Source organism: Eptesicus fuscus, chromosome 13 (genome assembly GCF_027574615.1).
Source record: "Eptesicus fuscus isolate TK198812 chromosome 13, DD_ASM_mEF_20220401, whole genome shotgun sequence".
NCBI classification, from domain to species: Eukaryota; Metazoa; Chordata; class Mammalia; order Chiroptera; family Vespertilionidae; genus Eptesicus; species Eptesicus fuscus.
The window spans coordinates 3,566,494-3,589,757 of record NC_072485.1 but is presented as its reverse complement, the minus strand read 5'-3'; positions in this window follow the sequence as shown (position 1 = coordinate 3,589,757).

Genomic DNA, 23,264 nt, shown 5'->3' with positions numbered 1-23,264 from the left:
CCACTGGCCACAGGGTCAGCGGGCCCCCCTGCAGGAGAGAAGTCTGTCTGCCTACGCTTTGCTGCCGGGGTCAGAGCTCCCTTTCTGGTCCCGCCTCCTCCTCCCTCCTCTCTGTCACGGTATAAAAAAATAAAACACTGAATTAGTGCGCATGACCCCAGGCCTCCCGCACACTCACATCCTGAGCCCCACCCAGGCGGCCTGGTGCAGCCAGAGACCCATCCCCAGGAGGGGGACTTCGAAGTTCAAGGTGAGGGAAGGGCCCGTGTGCCCTCCAGGACCTTCAGACCCTGCCTGTGTGCCCTGGGCATCTCCCCTCTCCCTCACAGGCATGGAGGCCTGACTCCCCATCACTGCCCCGCGCCCCACAGCGCCCCACTGACGCCAACCCCTCGCCGGCACTCCGGGTGAGGCAGCCCCCCCCCCCCTACTGTCACTCACCAAAGGCCCTGCGTGCACCAGGCCCTGGCGCGGGGACACACCGAGGAGCCCTGGCCTGCGGAGCCCATGCTCCCTGAGGGTGTGAGCACTTATCACCCTGCTCTTCCTCCCTGCCTCCCAGGACCCCGACCCAGCAACCAAAGGCCACCTCCCGGCCTGCCAGCCCCGGCCTGGCTTCCACCCTGGAGAGCAAGGGCCGGGCCACACCGCTGATCCGCTGATCCGTACTGAGCCTCTCTCCGGAGAGGGCGAGAGTGCAAATCCAGTGAAAGTTCCCGAGCAAGAATCCCACCACCCACCTCCCTCCCTCCTGCCCACCTCCCTCCCTCCCTCCCCCACCACCTCCCTCCCTATTTTCTTCTCTCCCTCCTTCTCTTCCTTCCTTCCTACCAGTTTGAGCCTCAGGTCTCCTCCCAGCACCATTGCCCTCCCCTGGCCCTCAGCTCTGGGCCCAGACCTGAGGGGCCGCCCACCAGTGCTCACAGCCCCCACCTCGCCTCCCCACCCCCACCCCCGCCCAGGCCATCCTGACAGTGGCTGGCATCTCCAGAGTCCCAAGGGCCAGGAATACCAGACCAGGCCAGGGTGCTAGCCCCTCCCTCCCCATTTGTCCCAAATGGACTAAGCCCAGCCCCCTCTGCTCCTCTCCCCTCTTCCGACACCCACACGCTGTCCACAGAGGGAGGCCCAGGCCTGTGGAGGGCATGCCCCTGCCCGAGCTGAGAGCAGTTAGCTGGGTGTTTCAAACAAGGGCAGAGGCGCAGGAGCCCAGCACCCAGCCAGCACGTCAGACAGGCGGCCTAGCACTGGCAGCTCCTCAGCAGGACGGGGCTGAGCCAACGAAAAACAAGGGGCGGGGACAGGGGCCCCGCAAACAATGACGGGGGCGGGGGGGGGCAGGTGACAGTCAGAAAGATGGCTGCAGTGCCGCCTCCTGGATACTGCCCAGGCCTGGGACAAGCCTCAGGCCCTCATTCCCCCTGGGCAGCCCTGCCCACCCCTAATGAGTGAGCATTCTCCACGCACAGGGCCTCCCAGGCCACAGGGCCAAGGGCCTGAGGCCTAAGGAGCAGCACGGGACTGAGAGGACAGAGTCTTCCGATGCCCGGGAGACTCCCTGGAGGAAGCAGCCCTTTGCCGCTACATTTAAAACAAGGTCTGCACACCCTGCCGTTTTCCAAAAGGGAGAGAAAGCCCCGAATCCAGCCACCTGCTGAGGACCGCCAGGTGCCTCGGGCAGACCCACCTCGCCTCGGTCCCCACACCAGCCTGCAAGACGCCCTCGCCCAGGAGGGAGCGGGGCCTGGGCTCACGCGCCTCAGCCGCTCAGACAGAACGGGCAGAGCTGAGATTTGCACTCGGTCTGTTGGCCCCGGAGCCCGCATCCTCTCTAACCGAGCGTTTCTGCAGGTGGGACCCGCGGGGTGAACAGGCCGGGCATTGCAGCAAAGGCCCAGAGTGAGACTAACGAAGCGAGTTCCGGCCACAGGCAGTCAGCTAGGCTGCACGTGGGGCTGGGCATGTGTGATGGCCCCTCGCTGGGCTGGGTGCCCAGGGAGGACACTGTGTGTGAGGGGGTCTCCCAGAGACTCGCCTGGAATCAGGGGGCTGAGTGAGGAAGAGGCCCACCTGCGGGCGGGCGGGCAGCAGCCAGGCCTGAGGTGTGAATAGAACCGGAGGTGGAGGACGGCGACGCCCCTCTGCTTGAGCGGGGCCGTCGTCTTCCCTGCCCTCCACGTGGGCTCCCGGGTTCTCGGCCTCTGACTCAGACCGAATCGACCGCCGGCTCTCCCGGGCGCCTGGCAGGTCACGGGCCTTCGTGGCCTCGGCTGTGAGCCACTTCCTGTGATCCATCTGTGTGTCTCCTAGTGACCCGCTTCTCGGGACACTGCCCAGCACAGCGCGTCTCCCAAGGCAGGGGCGCCCTCGGGTCACACCTGGAGCAGCACCCAGAAAGCTCCTTGCAGACAGGAGCCCAGGATCCGCAGAACCGCGTGCTGGCCCCGACCTCGAGGCTGCCACGCTGCTGGTCTCCTTAGTGTGCACCCCGGAGAGGGGCTTCTCCAAGACCCCACAATGTGCCCGCTGGTCCTGATGCTACCGCTTTTCTCTAAGTGAGGAAGGTTTAGGGGTACGGCTTGGGGACCACGGGCAGGGTTGTGGCTGGGGACCATCGAGAAGCTACGGCCATGTGGGCCATGGACACAGCCCCCGATGGACAAGGGCGCCCCCGATGGACAAGGGCGCCCCCGATGGACAAGGGCGCAGGCGCAGGTGAGAGCGCTGTTGCTCAGCTGAGTGTCCCATCCGGCCTGGCCTGAGGACCCCCCTCCTCCCAACAGGGCGGGGCTCCCCTCGTCCATAGGTGTGACCGCTCCCCGGTCCCCACAGCCTCTCTCTCCTGACCTGCATGTGGACAGCTGTCCTGTTCCTTCAGAGTCTGCCCGTGAGGTTAGGACGTCCCACAAAGGACTCGTCAGAAAGCACGGGCAGGTGAGCACACACCAGGCGCGGGCAGGAGCTGCAGACACGTGTGCTGACTACCGGGCCCCGGAGTCCGCGGAGGACGCTCTCGGAGACTGTCCAGCTCTGCGGGCCCTGGGCCGGGAGCGGTGCCCATCCCCTGGGGGTGCTCAGTACACCTTGTGGAGGGAGGAAGTGGAGGAAGGAATCAAGGGGCGGAATGTCTGTCCCACTGGGCGCAAAGCACGCTCTCCCCTTCACCGGAGGCCCCTGGCTCCTCCCAGCTGCACACCTCACGGCCTGCGGCTCCCTACTGGCCTCCTGCCCTACCCACACGCCTCACCGGGCACCCCTGCAGGGACCACGCGGACCGTGCCACCAGCTGCTCTGTGCCAGGCACAGCGCTAAGCCCTCTCATTTAATCCTCACGTGCTGTACACACGTACTAGCACTGCACCCGTTTTGGAGAAGAACAAACTGAGGATTAGAGAGGTTCAGGGTCACACAGCCGTGAACACAAGAACTAGGACTCAGATGCCTGTTTCCAAAACTCATGCTCCCTGCCCCGGAGACAGTGATGGCAACACCACCCGGCTCCCCAAGGTCTCACCAATCACCAAACTCAAGAATGTCAATGACATTGAATTTGACCCTGGCCATTCATTCAATACTGATGAACCCACGATTTGCTCCGTGGATACAGGAGTGATGGGCACCAGACTCTGGCCCCAGAGTCGGCTGGTCCTTGGGGTGAGCACCACCTTCCTGGGTCGTGTGGCCCCTAACTGGGGCCCTTCCATCTCCAACACAGATGCTGAGCATCAGACAGTGCGGGGAAGCCTCTTGCTGGCCTTCCCACCACTGCCCGCAGCCTCAGTGCCCCCCAGCCACTGTCTCCCCCTCCCCGCCCTGCCCCACCCTGCCATGCCCACAGCCTCCGTCCCCCTCAACCACTGTCTCCCCGCCCCCTCCCCGCCCTGCCCTACCATGCCCTCAGAGTGTCTGCCTGAGCCCTGCGCTCCAAGCACAGGCGCAGGGGACCTGCTCCCCAGGGGCTCTCGGGGCGTCTCCCCCCCCCAGCACCTGGGGGAGAAGGGGTCCTGGAGCCTGGCGCTCTGCAGCACACTGCCCTGCGGGGAGCGTCTCCTCTGAAAGTTGAGGGGCTGCCATGCCTGCCCTTCACGCGTGCTGCCCTCCAGCCACAGGCTCCCCCTCCTGGCGCTCACCCTCTGACAGCCGCGAGCCTTCCTCGGTCACTCCCTCCTGCCCTGTCTCAGGCACTCGAAATCTGGCCCATCTCCTAAGACCCAGTTCATGACTGGCCTCTCCCGCCCCTGTGAGGCCTCTGTCCCAGCCTGCCCTCCCCGGCACCTCTCCGCCCGCTGTCCTTGCTGCAGGAGCATCTGACGTGGTGTTTGCCTGGCGCAGTGCCTGGCACAGAGAAAGCTTGAAACTGATTCTTAACTGAGCTAATAAGGCCAGTGCCCTCATCAAGTTACAGACAAAGAACCACAGCCAGAGAAGGGGGTCGGTGACCTGAAGGTCACAGGCCGGTCAGTACTGGAGGCAGCTCTGAACCCACCAAAACGTGACCCCCACCCTGCCCTCTTTCCCCGACCCCCACCTCCTCTCACCGCCCGCCTCAAGCCAGACACCAGCTCGGGGGTCAGGGGGGCCTTTGTGACTGCCAGGGGTGTCTCACACGGAGGAGTAGACACATGTGTGTGCAGGGAAGAGGGTCGCATTCCCTGAGTCTCCGCCACGGGGTTAAGATACACCATGTCGTTGGTGCCTTAGAAGCCCCACCGGGGCCTCCCGCCAACCTGGAGGTGACCCCGTCCTGACCCCGCTCGTGGTCAGCACGTCTGTGCATCTCCCTCACCCCGCACCGCTGGGCTGGCACGGCGAGGTGTGGGCTCGCTGCTGGGTTTTCTGAGCGAGGCGGGGTCTGCGGTCTCCCCCATGCTCGCCTCTGTCGGGTGCAGGTTCCCGGTGCAGTGAGCCCGGAGCAGATGTCTCTCATGCAACCAGGCCGGAAGGCACGTGCGGAGTCCGGCACACGCACCGCGCGCCTAAAAGCCCCCAATTAATGGTGCCCCGAGGACAGGCACGGGTGTGGAGGAGCAGACGCCTCGAGTTGTTTCCGGAAAGGATGTTGTATGTGTGAAGAAGCCAGGCCACTGCTCTGATCCCGTTGTCTGGCAGTGGCCCTGCCCTCGTGTGTAGAGGCGGAGCAGAGGCCGGGAGACTGTGAGGAGAGCAGGCGTGGGGGCCTCGGACGCCCCCTCTCCCCCTGGCCAGCCTCACCACGGGGGCTGCGGCCCTCAGCTGCCCTCGCCCAGGGACCAGTGGCAGACAGAAACAGACCTACTTTGGTTTCCATGGCAACTCAGGCCTCCAAAGGCCAACCCGCGTGAGCCGCAGCCAGCAAGGCAGCTGGTTTGAAGGGTGCTGATCTCTCTGCGGACCGGCAGGGCAGAACCGCCAGGGGCCGGAGGCAGCAACCCTGCCAGGAGGAGCCACAGGAGCGGGCGAGCGAGGTGTGCAGGGCCTGTCTGCCATGCTTGCACATGTGCAGATGCACACCCCTGACACCCATGCACACCCATGCACACCCCTGAACACCCATGCACACCCCTGACACCCATGCACACCCCTGACACCCATGCACACCCATGCACACCCCTGAACACCCCTGCACCACACTCTCCGGGACCCACCCAGGCAGAGGCACGCGCTGGGAAACGCACATCCACAGACCCGTGTTCACACTCAAACACCTGTTCACACCAAATACACCCGTTTTACACCTTGCCCCCGTTTCCCACTCACAATTACAGACTCCTACATATGGGGGCACACATATGCATAGTATATAAGATGTACCCTAGAAGGGCCCCATTCACCCCCAATGCACACGTTCTCTGTACACACCCACACATGCAGCCTGCACACGCACCGAGGGCGCGCACACTACATTCACCTGGGACACCGCAGACCCGGGGACAGGGGGAATGCGTGCCCATTCTCACCTGTGCGCTATCAGGGACGCTCGGACACCACAGATAGGAGCAGCGGCGGCTAAAGCTCGGATGCGGAGGAGCCCCGCTGTCTGAACCAGCTCAGGAACGAGCTGCGGCTCCACCCGGCGCTGGGCTGCGTCCCAGGACCCAGGAACCGCTGGCTCGTGGGCGCGCGCCTGGCACCCACCACGGGAAGGCCTTTCATCTCTGTTTATTCACTCGTTCTTGTCTGTGTCCTCCATAAATGAGGACAGAACCCCACAAGCCTGTGTCGCTCAGACTTGAAATACAAATGTTGATGACAGACTCACAGAGGTGCACTGGCCTCTTTAAGACGCCTCTGTGTGGCCCACTCCACAGTGAGGCTGGCCCGCCCGGCGGGCCCGGGTCGGCCCACTGCCCGCTGCCCCCAGAAGGCGAGCAGAGGCCGCTGGCTCGTGCCTGGGAAGGAGGGACACATGCACAGAGCGGGACCGTCTCGCTAGGCCAGGGTTGCCTCCTGACCTGGGGGGACGCCTGCCACCACGGGCTCCAGCCGCCTGGCTCAGAGCCGGAGGTCACAGGGCGCGGCGGTGGAGTATGGGGTGACTCCGTGAGAATCTTTGGAAGGGGCATTGTCTCAGTGTGGCCCTCACGGCCGCGTACCTCACATGCAGGAATGGAAAGGGGCGCGTCCCTGTGTGCACCCTCCTGTAACAGTAACAGCTGGTGCTTCCCGGGCTCAAGAAGGTCAGCCAACGCGAAGCTGCCCAGACCGCCACAGAACGTATGCGATTAGCACTTCCCCGATTCGCAGCAGCTCTGTGTGGCCTGCACAGAACAGTGCTCATCTCACTGGGAGCCCCGCGCACCGCCCCCGCCCGCCGCCTCAGGAGATGGTGGGTCGGACATTAATAAGACCCAGACCCGCCTTGAGGCCACAGCCCAGTGAGGGGCGTGGGGGAGCAGAGTGAACCGATCACACCTCCTGTTATCACAGAGGCCACACAGAGGGCATGGGCCCAAGGAGGGGATCCCTCCTGATGGGGAAGGAGGATCACAGGACGCTGCGGGGAGGAGGCCCATCTGCGCTGGGCCTGAGCGCAAAGGGACTAGCCGAGCCACCTGCGGGCTGGGAGGGCGCTGAGCCCCGCCTGGCAGAACCTGTGCAGCAGACCCGACCGGGCGGGAGCAGGGAAGGTGGGAGCGGAAAGGCAGGCTGAGGCCTGTCACACCGCCCAGGAGTTTGGCTCAGGAGTCATCAGGCGTGTCAACAGGGAAAACACCGCGGGTAGCCGGTGCGGGCACCGAGGGCGCCTGGGGCCAGCCACCGGGTGAAATGGCACCTCCCTGGACGCACCCGCACCGCTGGGCCTGCCCCTACAAGGCCCGGCATAAATGTTTGCGGCACCGCAGGCGCCGCGGCAGCGCGCACGGAAAATGGAATTAAGAGCTGGCGACCCGCGGGCTAGTTCAGGTCCACCACTGATTGCCTGGCCCGGGACCCTGGATTTAGCCTCCTGCCTCTCGCTGTGCGCGCTGGCGAAACGAATCCGATGATGCTCTGACTTCGGCGTAGCTGTGCGGAGGCTCACGAGGGAACCGGCTGAAGGCGCTGGAGGGGACCAGCTGCAGGAAGAGCTGGCTCAGCGTCAGCAATTACCTCCCGCCGGACGCCTGCACCCCACGGACACCTGCACCGCATTTGGGCACAGGCCCCTGGTGCCCTCCGGCCGCGCCCGGGGACGCTGATGTGGCGCCTGTGGCCGACCGCGGTAGACAGGACGGACCCCGAGGGGAGGGACCTGGGTGCGGGTGTGGACCCCAGGAGAGGACGTGACCCTAGGAGAGGATGTGACCCCAGGAGAGGACACGACCCCAGGAGAGGACATGACCCCAGGAGAGGACACGACCCAGGAGAGGACGTGACCCCAGGAGAGGACACGACCCCAGGAGAGGACGCGACCTGGGCTGCACATTGGTGTCCAGACCTCAGGGTGCCCCGGGCACCCCTACCCTTCCAGGAACAGCGCCCCTCTCCCAATTCTCGTACCCCTCTGGAAGGTGAGCGTGAAGGGATGGCTTCCCGCTTCCCCGGGGAGACACTGAGGCTCAGGGCTACCAGGTGGCTTTGGCTGCCACACAGGCTGAGAGATGGAGCCAGATGGGACCCAAGTCTTCTCAAGGCCAAGCCCCGGCTCTCCTGAACCCCACAGACCCGAACATCACTGGGATCTGAGCCCAGCACAAATCGGTAGAATTAAGCCATGAAATGCCCACAAAGAACGCCTTTTTAAAACAGATGCTTTGTTCCCAGCGAACTACCCTCTGCAAACCATCGGGAGCTGACCTCCCACGTGGCGCTTTGTCTCCGCTGCTTGGCAGAACCTGCAGGAAGCGGAATCTCCATGCGCCCTGGGCAGGCGCAGGCCTTGTCCCCACGTCACCGCCACGTGCTCCTCCAAAGCTATAGCTTGCACTCCCTCCCCCCCTGCACCCCAACCCGCTCATCGTCCCCTCTCTGCCCAGCTCGGTGATTAGAACGTCCTTGCTCCTCTTTAGCAGGAATCTGCCAGTCACCCCAAGGACCCGATCGCCCTGTCGGGTTCACACGAGCAGATCGAATCTCCTCTCGCAGTCCAGGGTGCGTTAGGGGCAGCCTTCTCTCTCCCTGACTCAGCAGCCCGGGTCCCTTCCAGGTTCCTCACACTGTGAGCTCCTTCCCCAGCCTCCAGACACGCCCCTGTCCGCCAGTCCTTCAGCCCTGTCTGCCTGTCCTTCAGCCCTGTCCACCTGTCCTTCAGCCCTGTCCACCTGTCCCTCAGCCCTGTCTGCCTGTCCTTCAGCCCTGTCCGCCTGTCCTTCAGCCCTGTCAGCCTATTGTTCAGCCTTGTCCACCTGTCCTACCGAGCTGTCGACCTTTCCTTCAGCACTGTCCGCCTGTCCTTCAGCCCTGTCCGCCTGTCCTTCAGCCCTGTCCGCCTGTCCTTCAGCGCTGTCCGCCTGTCCTTCAGCCCTGTCCGCCTGTCCTTCAGCCCTGTCCACCTGTCCCTCAGCCCTGTCCGCCTGTCCCTCAGCCCTGTCCGCCTGTCCTTCAGCCCTGTCCGCCTGTCCTACCGTGCTGTCCACCTGTCCTTCAGCGCTGTCCGCCTGTCCTTCAGCCCTGTCCGCCTGTCCTTCAGCCCTGTCTGCCTGTCCTACCGTGCTGTCCACCTGTCCTTCAGCCCTGTCCACCTGTCCCTCAGCCCTGTCCGCCTGTCCTTCAGCCCTGTCCGCCTGTCCTTCAGCCCTGTCCGCCTGTCCTTCAGCCCTGTCCGCCTGTCCTTCAGCACTGTCCGCCTGTCCCTCAGCCCTGTCGGCCTGTCCTTCAGCCCTGTCCGCCTGTCCTTCAGCCCTGTCCGCCTGTCCCTCAGCCCTGTCCGCCTGTCCTTCAGCCCTTTCGGCCTGTCCTTCAGTGCTCGGCACAAGGTGCATCCTCGCCCTGTGTCAGCACTGGTGTGTCTCCTCGCTCCGGACAACAGCTCCGCTCCTGCAGCCCCAGAGGGGACATCACGCTTAGCAGGTCCGCAGGACAGGAGCACCGAACTTGGGCTCCAACATCTGGCTCTGCACCCACTTTCCACTTCCGGCGTGGCCCAGGCAGCTCTAAAGTGGGGACGTGACCGGGCCCACCTGCTGGGCTGCTATGAAGATCAGGCAGACCTGGCAAGGCAGCCTCGTGTTCCATCACTCCCACTCCCCCTCCAGTGCAGCCGGACTCACAGACGACAGCAAGTGAGGCCCTGCCGCACCCCGAGGTGCAGGGCCCTCGCCAGGGGTTCAGGGCTCTGGGTCCCCCACCCAGCCATGAGTCACTCTCTAAAATGATTTGTCAAGTGACAAGCAAAAATATATGACCAATTTAAGAGTGTGACTTGCCTGCAACGTTTTAATCCTCGGGCTGTTGTTGAATAGATTAAAGTGTCTGCTTTGATCCATGCATTTAGATGGAAACATAAATATAGCCATCACTTACTCTCCCGGCGCCAGGAGGGTGTCACGCGCATCACGCGGCTCCCACCCCGACAGGGCGATGCATGAGAATGACTTCGCTGCCGTGCAAATCCCTCTGCACTTCCCCGCACAGGCCTGCACCATCGCTGCCTCCTAATCCGGGAGGTCACTTGGGAGAGGGGAGAGCAGCGGCCGCCCGCCGCCCGCGCCAGGGTCTTCCCCAGCCCCCAGAGCCCTGCAAGAACAGCCTCCGGAGAAACAGGTTTTGAGGAGGAATTCGGTCATAGATCTGTCAGCGGGCACACGCGGGCGCAGCCGTTTTTCAGGCTCACTGCTTATCCAGAAATACATCTGTTTTTACATACATCTCTAGCGAGAGTTCCTCTCCCTCCGGGGTGGGAGACTGCAGAGCAAGCCAGGCGGGGTGGGAGGACACTGGGCGTGGGGGCCCTGAGCTGCCAGGCCTCCCTGCCCTGCCCTCCTCTGAGAATGGGCCCGTCCTTCCCAGTCTCTGTCACCACACTGGCCCCTTGGTACCCCTCGGCCCACCCAAAGCCCACATGTCACCACCGTTCTGTCCGTGACGCCCAGCCCTGAAGTGCCCAGGGCGCTGAGCTGAGGACACCCATGCTCACAGGCGTGCACACAGCGAGGGCCAGCAGCAAGCGGCCACAACACTCGGCTGCGTGAACCCTGGGCCTGCCTGTGGGCACCAGGTCCCGGGAACACTGAGCAGCCCCTGAGCAGCACCCCCCCCACACCCCGAAACTGACATGGAGGGGGGTGGGGGGACTGAGGCAGCTGCTGCTGCAGACAATTGGGCCTCAAACAATGGCCCGGGGAGGTGGGAAGGAGCAGGCAGCTAGGATCCCAGGGGCCTGGGCGTGTGGTGTGGAGGCCAGGGCTGACCCGGGCCACTGCAGTCAAGGGCCCTTTGGGAGGTGAGAAGCCCCTGTGCCCCCTTCCCAAACCCCCTTGAACAAATGAACTCCTTTCACCCCAGGAGGTTCTGTGCTGCGGAGACCTGGGCCCCCAGGATAATCAGGGGAGAGAAGACAGTCCGAGAATAGGCAGACCTGCTGCCCTGCCTGGCCCTGTCTCTGCCCCTCCCCACAGGCCAGGCTTCCACCCCAAAGGCTTCCGTTCTAAGGGGCCCACTGCTCCATTACCCCCCCACCCCGGCTCCCCCAGTACCCGGGCGCTGGCTGGGGATTCCCAGCCCAGAAGCGCTGGGCCAGCACTAAGCCTCCACCACTCAGGGTGAATGGGCCCTTTGGGAGCTCAGCCCCACCCAAATGTTTGTCTCTCCCCCACCCCCACCCCCGGAAGCTTCCAATCCCATTCTCAACCTCACCAGGCCCGCCACTTCGAGGACTTGTTCCTGAATTGTACCCCAATTGTTCCCGAACTCGCCACTTCGAGGACTTGTTCCTGAACTGTACCCCAATCCTCCCAGCACTGCCCTCCCTCCCTCCACCCCACCAAGTCTCTCCTCGGTCCTCATCACCCACAACACCCCATCACTGACCCGTGGCCTGTCCCACTCGCCTGCCAGCCCTCTGTCTTCCTAACCCTGCCCACCAGCCCCCCAGCCTCCAGGGGCCCTCCCTGTCCAGCTGCCCAGCTGTGCCTGCCCTTCCTCCTCCTCTCACCCCTTCTTTGGTCACCCCAGGGCTCCAGCCCATGACCTTTTGACCTCTCCCTTGGACACAGTGATCTAATGCCCTCCCAAGCCTTCAACTGCTGCTTCCCCATGGCCAGCCCACGGACCAGCATCACCAAGTCCACAGTTCTGGCGAGTGTTCCCAACTGTTCCCACAACAGTTCTGGGCTGGCGGGGACTCTGCTGTCACCCCCACATCCTCCTCCCTGGAACAAACGCATCATCCACCCTCCCTGGCCAGCGCGCCTCCTACAGAGGCCAGCGAGCTAGCATCTTTCTCCTGTTTCCTAGGCTGGACCCCAGGTGAAGTCCGCCTTTCTCCTTACCCCTCCTCCCGCCACCCCCGCCCCCAACCCACACACACACACGCACGCACCCAACCAATTATCAGGCACCCTCTAGTTTCCTCTGAGATGACTTGAGAACTGCCCGCCTCCCCACGCTCATTGCCCGCTTCCAGCCCGTTTCCCCAGGACTACTGCAACCTTGAAACAGGGTACCCTGGATTACCCGGTGGGTCCGACCTCATCACATGAGCCTGGAAAGCAGAGCGCCCTCTCCCGCTGAAGGCAGAGGCGCGTCGGAAGGGGACGTGGGGCGCGCGAGAATGATTCTGCACCCTGTTGCCGACTCTGAGACCTAGGGCTCCAGGAGCAGGAACTGGGGAGGGGCCTGTAGGCGGTAAGGGTGGCCCCAGCTTACTGCCATTAAGGGAATGGGCGTCTCAGTCCTACAACCACAAGGAACAGGATTCAGCCAACAACCTGAGTGAGGATGGAGGTGGATCCTTCCCAGAGCTGCCCCCGGAGCCCAGCCAGCCAGCATCTCGCCTTCATCTCGTGTAACCCAGAGCAGACCAACTGTCCGAGCCAACCCGGACCTCTGGCCTGCAGAACCACGAGAACATACGGTTGTGTTATTTTAAGCCACTAATTTTGTGGCCGAGTGTTACAGCAGCAACGGAAAACTGCTACTGTTATCCGCTTAGCAAAGCACTGCTCTTGGATACCCTCGGCCCCTGACACCGTTCAGGAATCCCAGCTGCACAGTCTGTATGCGCCAGATCCTCAGCCTGACATCAGAGGCTTGGCCGCCAACGTTCCTCTCTATCTCCCTCCGAAACCCCCGCTTAACACACACCGGCCACTCGACACCTCCAGACTGCCCCAGCAGGCCCACCTCTGGTCTTCACCCCCCTCAGTGTCCCCTCATCTGGACCCTCTCCTGTCCCCCCCTTTCTGTAGATCCAAACCTGAGTCCCCTCCTCCATGAAGCCTCCCAGAACCACCTCTAGCCCCAAGGGCCTCCCTGCCCTGCTCTCTCTACCTCACCCACAGGGCTCTCAGCACACACTGCCGCGGGCTAGATTCTGTCCCTCCGCGACCCCCCGGACACCTTTCCCAGCTGATGCCGGCCACACCTGCCCTTGTCTTCTACGCGTCGGTGCCTGGCACAGTGCTGGGAACAGCAGGAGGAGACAGAGAGCTTCCGTAAAATGCAAACCCAGCCTCAGACCTACGGAGCTAGAGCCCCGGGATGAGGGTCTGAGGGAGCTAGAGCCCCGGGGTGAGGGTCTGAGGGAGCTAGAGCCCCGGGGTGAGGGTCTGAGGGCCCAGCCGGCCAGGACCTCGCGGCCGGGGCAGGAGGGCAGGCAGAGGCCTCAGGCCAGGAGCGCCTCTGCAAACAGGGAGGTGGCTGGGGGTGAGAGCAATTCCAAAGCACGCGGAGCCCAGAGAAGGCTGGATGGGCCTCTCGCCAGGCCAGAAGGACCTGCAACGGGCGCCGGAGCCGCGAGGAGCAGGGGAGTCAGAGCAGAGCCTGAAGGGCCGCCGGGCTCAGGGCGGTCAGCCAGGCCTGCACACCAGCCACCACCCTCCTCCCAGCAGCGTGAGGAGGCTGCCTGGGTGTCACCACTCACCCAGACCACCCTGATGCTCAGGAGAGGCTGAAGAGGGAGGGAGAAGAGGCAGGGAGAGGGAGGGCGGGGAGGGGCGGGGAGCGGGGACAGGGACAGGGTTTGAGGAGGAGAGGCAGGGAGTGGGAGCAGAGGCGGGCTTCTCCCTCGCGGGCCGCTGTGGGATACCACCCCAGAGAATACCCTGGCCGCCAGGGTTCAGGTGAGGCAAGGGGGTGGCACACCCACCCCCTCGGCCACCACAGCTAGGCGATCACGTAGAGTAATTAACCCAGCGCTAATGAGAAGTGTGTCTTCCCCCAGCCTGGCCCCACGTCCTATTCTTATTAGCGGAGGTTATTACAATAGTAATCATGCGTGCCCCAGGCACAAATTGGGTTTTTTGCTCCACTGCCACCAATTTAGAAAACCATTAACAGCAAGATAAAGCCCCCATGGCTCACAGCAGGCCAGGGGAGGCCCTCCCGGGGTCCCTGCTCCCCACCACGCCCACTGGCCGGCCCCGCCCAGGACTGGAGGTCTGACCATGGGAAGGAGCCAAACACTGGTGGGTGGGAGGGTGCTGGGCTGGGTGGGGGCCTTGGATTTCACACACACGCGCACACGCACACACGCGCACACACTCACACGCGCACACACACGCGCACATACACACCTCCAGCACGCACATACGCCCTCCGGGGAGAAATGACCCTCGGTTGGCCAGGTCGAAGGCTGCTCAGGGCTCACCTGCCCGTGCTTAGGATCTCAGGGGAAGGCGCTTCCCTCCCTCCCAGCACCCACACGGGAAACCAGGGCAGGACTCCCACTGTCCCCCACCCCGGGCCACACACGCTAAGGCCAGTCACTGGCCAGGACACCGTGCTGACCGGCCCGCGCCACGGGACTGCCCCCGAGGCCCAGTGGCAGGAGGGTCCCACTGGAGCAGGGGCCGGCGGTGCCCTGAGGAACCCAAAAAGGGGGTCACTGGGCGCCACGAAGACCAAGAAAGCAGATGCCCACTGCACCTAGAAAAGTAAAATAGTATTTGAAACGATGTGTCCTCCACCCGCCCCCAAATTCCTCCCCAAACCCGGGAACCTGCTGAGTCAAATGCTCAGCCCAGAGAGGGGCCCAGACCATTGACCTGCCCACGCGCGCGGTTTCCTCGCCCGCAGTGAGCTGCTCCTGTGGCCCCGCGGCCTCCGGAAAGGCCTGTCTCCCTCAGAGCATCACCCACCCGTGCGGACTCCTCATCGTCAGCGGGTCGGAGGTGCAGGGCATCGTCCCCAGGCTGCTGGTCGGGCTGCTTTTACGGTTTGTTGTTTAGCTGCTGGGACCCATTATCTATAGACGTCCCCCAAAACAACCAACGGCCCACACAGACCTGACCGGAAGGTCTGCCTCGACTTCGCACGGCTGTTCGGCTTTGAGCAAACTGGCTTCTCTGCCCGTCTCCCTCCGGGACCGCACCTTCCACACGCCCGCATCTTCTGTGAGCTGTGCGGGCACGGGCCCAGCGCAGGCTAGAGGGAGGCGCTGCGGCGAGGACAGGGCGGCCATGGAGTCTCCCCGCTGGTGCGGGGAGAGGAGACACTTGCCCGAGGTGTGCGAGTCCGAGGGGCAGGCGTCCCATCCGCGGGCATGAAGCCGGCGCTCCGGGCGCTTCCCAGGAAGAGGCCCTGCTCCAGCGGAGGGAGGGCAGGTTCGGAGGAGGCGTGCTCTGGCCTGAAAGACAGGGGAGGTGGGACTGAGGGCAGGGCGCTCCTGAGAGGGCGGGCAGAGGGCGGAGAGCACCCTGAGAGGCACCCTCAGGACAACATGAGGCCCTGAGTCCCGCCCCCTCTGGAGAAGCCGCATTGGAGGGCCTCCCTCTGGACCATCCACTTCCTCTTCTCCACAGCCCTCCCGTCTCCCTGTGCACTCATGGTGACGCTGGCTGGCACAGCCAGGGTGACGTGGACGAGCGGCCTGGCCCCGCAGAGTCTAAGACCCCTCAGCAGGACCACTGTGCACTGCCCACCCACCCCACCCCCTCACCTCCCTCTCCAGCTCTGCCCAGGTTCAGGGCTGCCCCTTAGTAGCCATCAGCTCAGTTCTGCCCCCTCCGCTGCCAGGGCTGGGCCCCCTCCATGGAGGGACAGCACAGCAGGCCTCAGAGGGGGCAAGAGGGAGGGAGAGAGGAAGGGAGGGTGGAGGGTGGGGGGCTGAGCTGGATGAGAGGGAAAGAATGGAGGGTTTGGGGGACAAACAGTGACTCGGGCTCCATGAGCTAAAGGCCTCTCAGGCTCCAGCTTGGATGAGCCCTGGGGCAAAGCCCTTGCCCACGGTGCCCAGTGGTCTGCTCTCCAAACACCATGGGAACAGGTATTGTTGCTGTTTGAATGTTGTTCTTCCTCGGTCCACGCTAAGATCCACGGGGAAGGGACCACGTAAGCCCGTCGCCGCTGTGTAACCTCAGGGCTACACACAGTGCCCAGCACAGAGTTGGCATCCAGCAAACAGTGGCTGGCTGGCTGAATGGATGGATGGAAGGGAGGGAAATAGGAGGAAAGAGAGAGGAAGGAAGGAAGGAGGGAAGGAAGGAGGGAAGGAAGGAAGAAAGGAAGGAAGGAAGGGAGGGAGGGAGGGAGGGAGGGAGGGAGGGAGGGCGGGAAGGGAGGGAAGGAAGGGAGGGAGGGAGGGAGGAAGGAAGGAAGGAAGGAAGGAAAGAAGGAAGGAGGGAAGGAAGGAAGGGCGAGAGGGAGGGATGGAGGGATATGGGATGAACAAGGCAGACAGATGGTTGGATGATGAATTGTCCCATTTTACAGACTAAGAAACTGAGGCCTAGAGAGAAAAAGTGATTAACCAGACCAATCAGACAGCTAGCCGCAGGTCAGCATAAAGCCCCAGTTCACTGACCTCCCCATCTGGCACGTTTCCCAGCACCCCAAACGGCCTGTCTTCTTTGGTTTCTTGAACACACTTAGCCAAGAAAGGCTTCCCCAAAACCGAGGGCCCCAAAGTCCAGTGCCCATGGCTGAAGACAGGGCACTCTCTGATCGCCGTTCTGGGAAGGGCCGCCCGCTGACCGGCGGAGAAAGCAGACACTGCCGTCCGGAGCGTGGGCAGCGTGGCCTCGGAGCCTCCCCCACGTCAGCTCAGTCTCCCCGCCCTGCGCAGCCGCCCCCACTGCAGCTCAGTGAAGCTGGCTCCTAGCCTCACGTCTGTCTCCCTGCCAATACCACACGTTTCTCTGGTGGTTAAATCAGTGATGAGGTGAAGTCCAGACCTTATCCAAGCAGACTCCCCGCCCAGAATCCAGGAGCCACGGCCACGACACATGCCTCTCCGGCCTTCACGTCCAGTCGGGAGGCCTTCTCACTGCTGCCTCCCCACCACTCTCCCTTCACCCCTTCCCACCCCCCCCCTACCCCAGCCACACCAGCCCTTCCCCTTCAGCTCCTGTGCCTCAGCTTCAGAGCCTGCTTGCCCCTGGTCCCGGGTCATCGGAGGGGTGCCCTGTGTCCCCACCTGTCACAGAAGCGGAGTTCTTGCAGTGTGCGAGGAAAGGACCTTCCTGAGACTCACACAGGAGGATGAGCGATCTTTATTTCCATGCGGGGAGAACAGGCGATCTGGGTCACGGAGCAGGAGAGCCCAGGAAAAGGAGAGCGAGAAGGAAGTCTGCTGGGGACGGTTAGCTTCCACGTTCCGTGGGCTTGCATTAGCTCCATCCTTCTAGCCAGTCTGTGGTCTCCAGCTAGACTGACAGGCAGGCCCTCCCCTAGGGTACCCCACCTTCACAGCCATGCACCCATCTCCCCCTTGTTGGGCCCCTCCAGTGGCCCGCGGGGACGCACCGGTGCTTCCCTGGGGAGCGTGGAGCTGCAGCTCCCTGAAGCTGCCCAGAGGACCACGCTTGCAATGCCTGGCCTCCCCTCTGCTCTCTTCCTCTCGTTCATATCAGTAACTAGCTAATTACGACGATAGCATGAGGCCCTTAGTCCTCGGGGCATTCTGTCCCTTCCCAGAACACCCTGAGGCTTCCCACACCGGCCCCAGCAGCCATGTGGCCGCCCGCTGTACGCTGCCCCCGCTCCCCTGGTTTTCTAAACGCCCTGGCCAGGTCCTTTACCGGAGGCCCAGGATCCCTAAGGCCCTCAGTACACGTTGGGGTCGGTGGGAACACATGCACATTGTATGGGAAAGGGTTCACAGCTAGAGGGCCCCGGGACACCAGAAAGCTGGAGGTTCACTGCCTGGAGGCCCCATTCCCCTTGGACCCGCGAGGACCCACAGCTCAAGTTCGCCCTGCTTTAACTCGGCGCAATGCTGCCTCTTCCAAGCCCACTTGACAAGACTCCTCCTGCTGTCGGGACACCTCCATGAACTGCGGGGACACAGGGCTTTGCCAATGAAAGCACCTGGACATCACAGACTTTTGGCCCCTCCCCCGGGCCCGGGCCCTGGCCCTGGCCTCAGCACAGGTGTGGCCTCATCGCTCACCAGGGCTTACGTGTGAGCCACCAGCAGCCGCCATCCTCCCAGTATTTCTTCCAAAACAGACCTCCTGGTGTGGGCTGAACAGCAGCCGAGGCGGCAGGAGGCTGTGACTGGGAGAGGTCGGGCCTTTGGAAACAGCAGGTGGAACTGGGGACCCTGGTAAAGTGGGGTCCATACAGTCCTGGAGTTAGCATCTTAAGAGAGCCCAAGAGACCATTTTATTTAGCCAATCATTCAAAAAACCACGCCAGCCTGGCTGGCGTAGCTCAGTAGTTGAGCATTGACCTTTGAACCAGGAGGTCACTGTTCGATTCCCTGTCAGGGCACATGCCCGGGTTGTGGGCTCCATCGCAGTAGGGGGAGTGCGGGAGGCAGCTGGTCAATGATTCTCTCTCATCATTGATGTTTTCTCTCTCTCTCTCCCTCTCCCTTCCTCTCTGAAATCAATAAAAATATATTAATTTTTTTAAAAACCACTTCAGTTGCACCTTCACTGTGTCCAATGGTGGAGACAGACAGCCCTACAGACACGGCCCCCTGGGTTGGTGCATGTGTGATCCCAGCCTAACAGAGGGCAGCTGACACAAGGCGCTTAATGCTTGTCTCAGGTCGAGAGCTGGTGAGTGCAGCAGAGGAGCTAGGTCATACCAAGTGCCAGTACCTATCACACATGTCTTCCTAGGATGGCTCCAGAGGTCACGCCGCGCACCCGGCCCAGTGGCCAGATGTGGCTCTGCGGCCAGCCTCTGCCTCCTGCTCTAGGGTGGGAGGGACTCTGAGGGTGCCTGAGTGGGAGACTCAGAGCCAGCAGGTCCCACTCTGCCTGAGGCACAGAGGGGGTGGGAGGGAAGCTGGGAAGCCACAGCCGCTGCATGCAAATGAGGCAGCTGCATAATTAATCAACATCAAACAGTTTCATTAAGAGATGGGCTTTGCAGCTGTTTGCCTTGGAGAAGAAAACTGGAAACAGCAGGAAGCGAACAGGCGAAGGGAGGCTCAGACTGCTCAGGTCCAGCTCAGAAGCTACTGGTCTGCCTGGGGGGGGCGGGGGGGCAAGGACCTGGAGGGGGTGAGGAGCTGCTGGGAGAGGAGCGGATGGCTCCAGGATGGCTTTGGCCCCGATATTAGACTGGGGTTCCCTGGGGGTCATCTTACCCCTCCTGGACACGGATGATGCCCCTCACCTGCCACCTCCTCGTCCTTCAGGAGCCGAGGTTTGGGGAAGGAGGGTGGGCATTGCCAGCGGGGATCAGGCACCCCCGGCGCAGCAGCGTGTTGCTCACTGGCTTCTGAGCAGGCGAGTCCCGGGGAGGGAGCACAGGGACTCACTGCTCATTCTCCAAAACGGCCTCAAAGCTGGTGGGTGGCGGGAAGCCACCGGAGACACCAAACCAGCGCCCATTTATGCCCAAGTCCCCGCCCAGGCCCCACCCTTCATTTACTCTGAAGTGGGGCAAGGGGGCTCCTTACCAAGCCCCTGGGGCTAAAGCACAGGGATGGAGCCTCCCTAGGCCCCTCGCCCTGGGGCGTGGCCCCCGACGCCCTGGTTCAGTCCCCATGGGCAGGGAGGTCACCGCTCAGAAGACATCTCCCAACCCTTCCTGACCTGGCTCTGCTCCTCTCCGGCCCCTCCTTGTCCCTACAGGCCCCTGGGCCCCGCTTCTCTCAAGGCCCTCCCACCCCCGGCAGCGAGGCCCTCCCACCCCCGAGGCCCTCCCACCCCCCCGGCAGCGAGGCCCTCCTTCCCGTGCCTTTCCTGGTGCTGGGCGGCCTGAGCCCTCCGTGCACCGCCCAGTCCAAACCTCCCTCCCGAAGCCTCCCTGGCTCCCAGACCCCGCGGGTCAGGCCCTTTCTTCCCTGGCTCTGCATCGCGTTGCAATGATTTGGCCACGAAACCAAGAGCTCCTGCGGGACCAGGCCTCCCTCCTCACCTCCGCTTGCTGAGGCCTGGCCACACTCTCCACGTGGTCAGTGGAAGAAGTCTTTGGAACTAAAGGTCGCAGATGCTCACTTCATCCAGACACTGGCTCCTGAGAACTGTCCCAGCCCCAGATCGAGCAGTGCACGCCCCCTGCCCCATCTCAGAGCCCGAGGCTGGCGTGGGAGTGGGCGAAGGACCGCCACTCAGGAGGCTGGGCTTCCGCGACCGCCCCAGGACCAGCCACCGCTCCTGACTGCGGTGCCTTAGGCTGAGCGCAGGCGACTAAGGAAAGGCCTGTGTCCCGGCCAGAGCCACGGCCCCTCCCGAAGCCGCGCCTGTGTGACAGGGACATCGCCTGGGAGGGGCGTGGGACCAGGGGTTCCGGTGCCTCTGAACCAGCGGGCCTGGCACCACCGCCAGGAGCGCCGCCTGCAGCCGGAGCTGCGGGAACCAGGCCTCGGGGAACCAGGCGGGACCCAGCAGCTGCCCCACCAGGTCTCTCGCCCTCTCGGCCCAGCCTGGCCCCTTTCCTCCAACCTTTTCATCCCGGGGGACTTGTCTTCCCTGAGAAGGTGGGAGGGAGAGGGTCCATTTTAACTAACGAGCTATTAGCAGCCAGTTCCTGCTGTCACGGTCTCCCTGCAGCTGGAAAGGAGAGGAGAGGAGGGCTCACCTTCCCGCCAGTGGCTCCATCCCTGGGGGAGGGGGAGGGGGAGCAGGGCCCTCTCCCCTCTGCTCGCTGAGTGCTTCCTCAGGATTCCTCCGCCGGCCCCCCATTTTCCCGGTGTCTGTAGGGAAGACACTTCTAAGTTCCGGAGAAATGCTCAGCGGGAGCCGGAGGATGCAGCGATGTGTCCCTGTGTGTGTGTGTGGGGGGGGGGGGGGGGCAGGAGGGAGCCTCAGTCCCGGTTTTTAGTGAGTTTCGCCCACTGTCCTGCTAGTCTACAACTCAGCATGCTGGCCTGGTCAGCTCTGTGCTTCTTGGTGCCCAGTTCCTCCCCTCAGAGGAACCCCCAGGCCAGCCATGCTCACCTCACACGCTGCCAGATGGAGGGGCTGTCTCCTGCGGACCCGTCCCCAGGCCCTCCGCCCCTGAGACTGCACAGGCGCCCAGACCAGGCTCCGGGAGGGGCCCCGGGGAGGCCCAGCCTTCACTCTCACCTGCTTAGGATAAACCAGTAGGAGCAGCACAGAGAGAGAGAGCTAAGAATCCCCAAAATGTCTCGGGGTGGGGACGGGGACCAGCGGAAGGCGCGCAGGGCTGAGCCCTCCCCGGCCAGGCCTTAGCAGAGCCCTGCCGGGGCGCCAGGGTGGGGCAGGGCGTGAGGGGCAGGATGGTGGGCGAGCCAAGCAGGAAGGCAGCCTCTCGCTGTTCAAGCCTCTGCTGCCTGAGCACCCGCCTCCCATCCCACCACCCAGCCCTCCTGGCCGCCTTCCGCCTTCCTTCCCTCCTCAAGGCTCTGGCTCCAAGCCCCTCCCCTCGGTCCGCCCCTCCGGAGCGGCGCTCATTCCCGAGGAGCAGAGTGGTGGGGAGCAGACCCCTCACCTCCCACCCAGCCTTCTGGAGGCGAAGGCAGACCCACAGAACGCCCACACAGAACCGCGTGTGTGTGCAAGCGTGACTGGATGCAGTATAACACACATATGGAAAAGTGCACATAGCATTAGGGTTTTTAATTGAGCATTTACTATGTGACAGGCAAGCGACATTACCAGGCACCGTTTGTGAAGGGAGAAATTGGGGTTCAGAGACCCCGAGTAATGGGTCCAAGGTCACACAGCCAGTGGGTGAGGGTGAGAGACGGTATGCCTCTAAGCTGCCTAAACCCTGAACCTCCACGGTGTGCCTTTTGGTGATGCGGCCATGGTTTGAGGTGGGAGGTTGAAGAGGCAAGCTGCCCAACACAGGTCTCTCCACCCGGCAGAAGCAGGGGGCAGAGCCCTCGGTGGGGGTGCAGACTCCCCCCCACCCAGTGCCCTCATCCTCCCTGTCCTCTCTGCCCTCCCATCCTTGCTCCCAAGGGCAAGGGGACCCAGCTGTGCCAGAGAGGAAATGCCCGGTCTAGTCCCCACCCCTCCCCCACCCCAGGACCTGCAGGGCTGCAGGGTCAGTCCCCCTGCGGTTTCCGCGCCAGGGAGGGCAGATGGAGGGCACGTCTGCAGCTCACTCGGCTGGGGCAGGGCGCCTGGGCACAGGCTGGGACCTGGCCTTCGGGGCTGAGGCAGGGCTGGGGGTGAGCCCTGGGCGGACACTGGGACTGGATTCAGGAGCAGGTCTGGTGGCCACTGGCTGTGAGTCCGGAAAGCGAGTGAATGTGGGGAACTGGAGGGGTGGGTCTGCCACCTGCAGCGACCTGAGCCCAGCATTCCCAGGCAGCAGAGTTCATGGCCAAGAAGGCTGAGCCAGCCCTAACCCTTCCCTGGGAGCGGAGACATCAAAGCAGGAAGGGGAATAGACACCCCGAGCCCACGCCCCCTGACGCTGTGGGGCTCTGGCAGGAGGGAGTGGGAGCCGCCCCACAGCGCCCCGCCGCTCACGGACTCTGGGAAGAATCGCTTCACCTCTGAGTAAGTTCTGGAGCACAGGGATCCCACCCACCTTGTGGTTTATCACACAAAACGCTGAGCACACAGTCCCTTCCTTCCCACCACTCCCACTGCCCTGGTCTCCATCCCTAGGCGGCATGGGGGGGGGGGGTGAGGAGGCACTTTGGGAATTGATGGAGTCCACTGGAATCCTGCAGGAACGCTGAGAGGGCGGCACCACGTGCCGGCACATCCCTGGGGCACGAGAAGCCCCCTGTGGTGTTGGAAGCAGCCTGGGCACGCCGGGCTCCTGAGGTTCCGCGGGAGGCCCACTGAGCCAGGCCTCACGGGGCCCCTGGGGCGATGCGGGGGCCGTGAGAATGCGGCGAGGGCTGCTGGGGACACACTGGGAGGCCACGGGAGCAAGAGCACATGCCTGGGTATTCCCGGGGCACTCTGGGATTGCAGAGGGCACAGTGCCAACTGGGGCCTCTGGGGGATCACCAGGGGCTCCCCCGAAGTGCCGCACTCAAGGTGCTCTTCTCCTGAAACACGGTGGGCAGGTGCCCAGGGAGCCCCAAGCAGGGCCCTGCCGGGAGAGGGAGCAAGCTGCTGGCTGACCGGGCAGCAACACCACTGTGACCCCAGGGTGGCGGCCACTCGGAGGCATGGGCAGCCTGGCTCGGGAAACCACCCTGAAGAGGGGGCAGCTCCACCCGTCCACCGACCAAAGGCTGCAGGTGGGAGCCCAGGCCCGCTCCAGGACAGGGAAGGGCCACGCCCCCGCTCCACGTCCTTTCAGGAAAGGGCCAGTCCTCCCCAGGCCGGGCTCTGGTCAGAGCAGGAGGAAGGCAGGCAGGACACACCGAGGCC